This window comes from Seriola lalandi, unplaced genomic scaffold, assembly GCF_002814215.2.
Source record: "Seriola lalandi dorsalis isolate HSWRI2012SDOR001 ecotype SW California unplaced genomic scaffold, Sedor1 jcf7180002054630, whole genome shotgun sequence".
NCBI lineage: Eukaryota > Metazoa > Chordata > Actinopteri > Carangiformes > Carangidae > Seriola > Seriola lalandi.
Window position 1 is genome coordinate 2,083,283 of NW_019525183.1, and position 5,675 is coordinate 2,088,957.

The 5,675-nt window shown below is 41.7% G+C and overlaps 1 protein-coding gene across 1 annotated transcript in view; it reads right to left on the minus strand.

The window, feature by feature from the left end:
• LOC111665265 (uncharacterized) overlaps positions 1-5,675 on the minus strand; it is a 55,414-nt gene that overhangs the window by 26,103 nt on the left and 23,636 nt on the right. The window contains exon 3 of the mRNA XM_087177685.1: positions 484-546. The gene's annotated coding sequence lies outside the window, so the exon portion shown is untranslated. The remainder of the gene's footprint in view (positions 1-483; positions 547-5,675) is intronic.

Consider the following 5,675-nt stretch of genomic DNA (forward strand, 5'->3'; position numbering starts at 1 on the left):
TGGGGGGGTGTAGTATACCATCTGGCAGCAGGCCAGACTTCCATGTTATTCTTTAAGATATTTAGGTGCGAGAGGAAGCATTGCACTTGAAAAGCAAAGTATTCCAGCAAAAGAGACTAAAAAATGTTTGAGTCAATACAGAGTTTTTAGCTGAGAGAGAGTGGCGCTGTGGATGGTAATATTGGTCCGTGCAGACATTCATGGGGACCAGAGGATGGAGTAGTATGGAGTCTATAATATCAGTCCTTTAATTATTAGGAATTAGTGGACTTTAATGGGTTTTAAATAGTCTTTGTAATTAAATTTACAACATTAAAACCCTGTGTCTGTTTTAAATTAACCTTAATCACAACTATATAAACCTAAAATCTTACCAACTGGCTTATTTAGTAGTAACAATAGGTACTGAGCGTCCCGACGCATAGCAAGTGCACAGCTGTCGACTCTTCACATGCATGTTTTTTTTTTTTTCCATTAGCTTACCGGACTTGAAGAGCTGCTTTCACTGATGGGTGAAACGGAGGAGGGCCGAGAGTCTGCTCAGACCTGCGTGAAGGATGCAAGAAAAGAGAGAGGGAAACCATGTTAGGAGACCACTGAAGTAAAAGTTATATAAATGAGACAAGCCTGAGCCCATTTAACTCACCGACACCTCTACACCCGAACCTCTCAATCCTGCCTAGCTAGTCCAGAATCAAATAAGGGGCTTTTTTTTTGTCATCTCGGCCTCATGTTCAGCACAGCCATGCATACGCACAGCGGCTTATCTCTGTAACCTGGAGTCTGCCAGCAGCGTGAATCCAAACCTCAGTGAAGGCCTTGTAGCTCTTTTAAGCTGCTGCTGATGTTCTGTACATAACAGCACAGCCAAAAACAACAGCGGTGTGTGTGTGTGTGTGTGTGTGCATGTGCATTAACTCCACATCTTTTTCTCTTTCGTATTGCTGCATTTTCATTGAGCTGTGTCATGCATTTTATGTCGAGTCATTTTTAGAAATGCTGTTTTATATTAAAATGACTTGTATTATTCTCTAGCATTGTTCGTATTATCATATATCCCTCAAATGTATGATTTTTTTTTGTTATTTTCTTTTAATCTTTCAATTAATAATATGCAAATGCTGGGAATTTAATTTAAAAAAAGCCAAAGTATCGTATTGTTCCAAACTGCAGGTGAAACATGTTCAGACGCTTCTACTGAACTAAAACTGCAAACTTAAGAGAAAATGAAAAGCTGAGAAACTTTAAAGTAAGAGTTCCCAAGGCAACTGGAGAGATGATAATAATCTAAAAAGTGATCACAGTGGTTATTTCTCACAAACAAGTGATTACAAGTGAACGTGTCCTCAGTTTGCCAACTAGACAGACTCCACTAGTGAGCTGTTTTTTAAGATTTGTCAAATTCCTGGATTGGTCCACTGGGGCTGAGCCAGGGGATGAGTTAAGGCTTAAGCCGGCCATGAAGAAAGACAGATTTGCACGTTTGTTCTGCTATGGGACTGTAAGGAGGGAGAACACAGAGCATCCTGTTAACATTAAAACAGTGTGAAAGCACCATCGGGGGGTTCTGGCGCCAAAACAGGCGGTTGGACGGAGAGACAAAAGAGATAGAGGGTGAAGTAGAGGGACGCAAAGAGCGCAGAACAGGGATTCTCCAAACAGGAAGGAGGTTGATTTATTAGAGAAGAGAAGCTTGGAGTGAAAAAGAGAGGGAAAGGGAATTCACAGAGGAGGAAAGAAAAGTATTTTTAGTCTTCCATTAAAGGATCGTTACAGTTTACTACAACCTAGGTCTTATTTTTGTAGCTTTGGTCATCATGCCTCATGGTTATGATAACATAAAAATATATGGATTCATAAGGGAGGAGAGAAAATATGAAAAAATAAAATAACAATATTAATAATTTGTTTTTGGCAATTCAATGACTCCATATTTCTTTGTAAAAAGGCTGGCAATAACTAAACACATGCCGTTTGCCTTAAGTGGACTACACTGTGCAAAACCACTGTTGGGATGAGCTTTTAATTTGAAGGGCTGATGAATTACATTCATAGAAAAGGTGACAAATTAAAGCAAAAGCCCCCAAAACAGCTTCAAAGGAAGGATGAGCATTTGTTATGTTCCTCCACTCATTTATGAAGGTTTTTTTTTTCTCTCTCTAATTTGTTAAACAACTGCATATCGAGAGGAGACAAAGGCATAAATTACTCTCTGAGGGAAGCAAGGAGTGCGGAGAGGGAAGAAAATAGTAAGACACGCGCAGAAAGAAAAAAAAAATAAGGAAACTACAGTCACACAGGAAGTAATGTCTCTTCTGGGGGAAGGCTGCATGGCCAGCCAGAGAAGCTAAAGCCAGGAAAAGCAAAGGACGACGAGCGAGAGAGAGAGAGAGAGAGAGAGAGAGAGAGAGAGAGAAGTATAGTTACCGCTCAGCCCAAAAATATCAGGAGCATGACAGGAATAGAAAGCCACATGTTTTCAACAGTCACAGTAATGATCCCTTCTCTCTTACACAAATACTTCCTCAACAAAGTTCTTTAAATCTTTTAAATCTGACTGATAGAAACTCATAATAAATATATACATATATAACAGGAACTTGTGATCTCTGCAATTGATGCAACTCTAATTGGGAGAATAGTGGATTAATGAGTGAAAACATGTCTGGTCTTTTTGATCTCTGTTTTTATATTTTCATCTCTGTGAAGCTGTAGAAAATGCAACCAGCCTCTGTTCCTTCCAAAGCCTGTCTCAACAGAAAGTATCTGCCATTATCTTATCTCCGAAGTCATTCATTACAGCTTTTACAGGACCCAATGCTGATAATATGACATCTCCACAATCTTATCAGTGACCCAAGGCAGCCATCAACCCAACCAGCGCGTCTTGGTTGGTGGATTTAATGGAAAGCACAAACAGGGTTGAACAAACAAGCAATCTGTCTCGAGTCCCTGGAAAAGGTGGAGCACAGTAGACGTACGGGTTTTTCATCCTGACCTGCGCGTTCCTCCCAGGAGGACGAAGGCCAAATGGGTCAAACAGAAATGGAGGAAGGGAAGAGTCAACGATAGAGGAAGGAGGGGAAGGAGGTCAGAAGCTGACCTAATCCACAGATTTGACTTCATCATCAGAGACGAGGCAAGCAGGAAATGAATCCTAATCTCGGCCCCGTGCTAAAAGGCCTGATAAACCTCGTCGCTGGAATGAGCCAACACAGGAGATAAAAGGGGAAATGACAGAAAGACATTTTCTAAATTATCTGGTTCGGTTTTATTGCCGCGCCGCTTTCTGCATTACTGCCAATCTCTTCATTCTGCCTCATCGACCGAAGGAGTTTAATTAACCCAAATCCTAATCATCACTCAACCATGCACAGCCTTTAAGATGCAGAGTTGCAACAGTCAGCCCATTATGAAAGAGTAGGTGCATTTGTTTAATTCTTCATAAGCTCTGAATTGATTTTGGCACTTTAAAACTCATCTGGCACCATAACTGAGGGCCAAAGGGAGAGCTGGAAGTAAGCTCAGAAAAGGAAGCAGTAATGTACAGCGAGCCACAAACAAATGACAATCCAATAAGCCGGGAAACTGGATCAAACTCTGGTTATATTTCAAGGCGTCCGATTGGTTGATTGTGCAAGGGAAAAGTCCTTTTGGGCCAGTGCGTGTCACGTGACCTGCAACGCCGATTGTGGCCACAGTGTCAAAAATCACCACACGGCAGAGCATTATCGGACATAATCCAGCATTCGTCTTTAGAATCATGATTCTATAGATTTTTGATCATTTGATTTCTGACGCAGTCTCGTCTTTGGTACAGTCTTTTTTGACCATAGCTAACTAAAAGTTATGCAAAGCACCCAATACTGACACGAACAGGAATTTCCAGCACTACAAAAGGCCTAAAACAGGCTTTATGTAGTTACATAGTCCTAGTTTCCTGAGGACATTGAGCATGGCTGCCAGAAGTTGTATTATGTCACCTGAAGGCTTAGTTGCTAATGCTAAAAACTAGCAGGTGCCAAATGCTAAAAAAAGAAAAGAAAAGGAAGTATGATTGTGTTACTTAAAAATCCCACTGTACTTTAAATCACCTTAGTGTCACTTGGGTTCTTAATGGGACACTGAAGTGAAATAAAGCCCCATTTTTCTAAAAACCCACACTGATTTCACTGAAATAAAAATGACAGATGTGTATAAAAAGGAAACTAACAACGGGGAATGGGATGATTTAAGGTCATGACATGGCTGCTGAAGCTGCAGTGGTTTGCTCAGACTGCGTTCGTGGTGTGTGTTGGTCCGACCTGGGGGTCCGGGCCAGTAAATCTGGCAGAGCCTCTCCTCTGAGGTCTCTGCTCCCTCCCTTTTAACTTGGCCATCGCCCCCATGTCCTCATCTATAATTCACACAGACAGCCCCTATCTCCCCACAGACGAACAGACACACACACACACACACACACACACACACACACACACATACACATGCGCACCCCTCAGGTCAGCACACACACCAACACATGCATGTTTAACACATCAAAGAAGAGGAGCTGTGGTGAAGGTGAAGGGTATTCTGGGGTGACGCAGCCAAAAAGCTCTGATAGATGATGCACAAGGGAAGATTTCACAATAAAACTAAAAGAAAACAGCATCTAGAAACACACTTTAAATTTTTTTATTAACAGCTGCAGTTACTAAACTGATCTTCTGACTCAGCGGCAACTGAGATTTATATTGCACACTCCTTAACTATTCTTCCACATCATCCGTGTGTTGATAACCACTTCGGATTCGGCGTTAAGCGTTCGTGGCTTCTCCTTATCTTTTCACCGCTGACTTCACTTGATGTGAGCCAGTGAGTAATTGCATCTGTGATTCACTTCGTCTTTTTCTAATCACGACTCTACATGTAGTCCTGAACTCTTTTATACAGCGAGGAGGGGGGGGGGGGTTATTCAGTGCAACCTTACAGATGTAAATAGAAACCGAAAGGAGGCCGTTTTTTCTTCACCTCCACACTTTGCACAGAGTACAGAGAGGGTCTGTGTGGCTAATGAGCCAAACTCTGCCAAGGGAAGAGGCTCTTTAATTAATCTAAAGAAGAAGAGAGACGAGATGAGCTTGAGAAGGCATAGAGGAGCAGACAAACCGGTGATATGACTGTAGCACCGGTTTGAAGAAGGTCGAGAGCAGTCTAATGCATAATAATGCATTCCCAAAACCGGCAGGGACGAGACACATACACTCAAAAAGAAGGTCTTATTTTCACAATTCTGCACATTTGTTCAGGGGAAATGTAAAATATATCATTGTAAAGTTTGTTTGGAACATATTTTTGTCTGTTGTCAGGCAGAAAAACAGAAATAAGACTAAAAACTAAAGAGATAAAGTTTGTTGTGCTGCTTTTTTTTTTAAACCATTCAGCCTTTATTAATAGTAGAGAATGTAAGAAAACATGGTGGAAGAGGGGGATAACATGCAACACATCCCTGGCTAGAAATTAACCAGGGATGTTGGAATATGTGTCATCACCACTTGGCAATCCGCCCTGTCTACCGACAGAGGGCAGATAATGTCTGGAAAGTAAACCATATTGTGAAGGGAGGGGAGGGTCTGATCAAGCCTCTAGAACTGCACTGGCTTGGCGGCAATGTCAGTAGTGAAACTGGGGTTGGG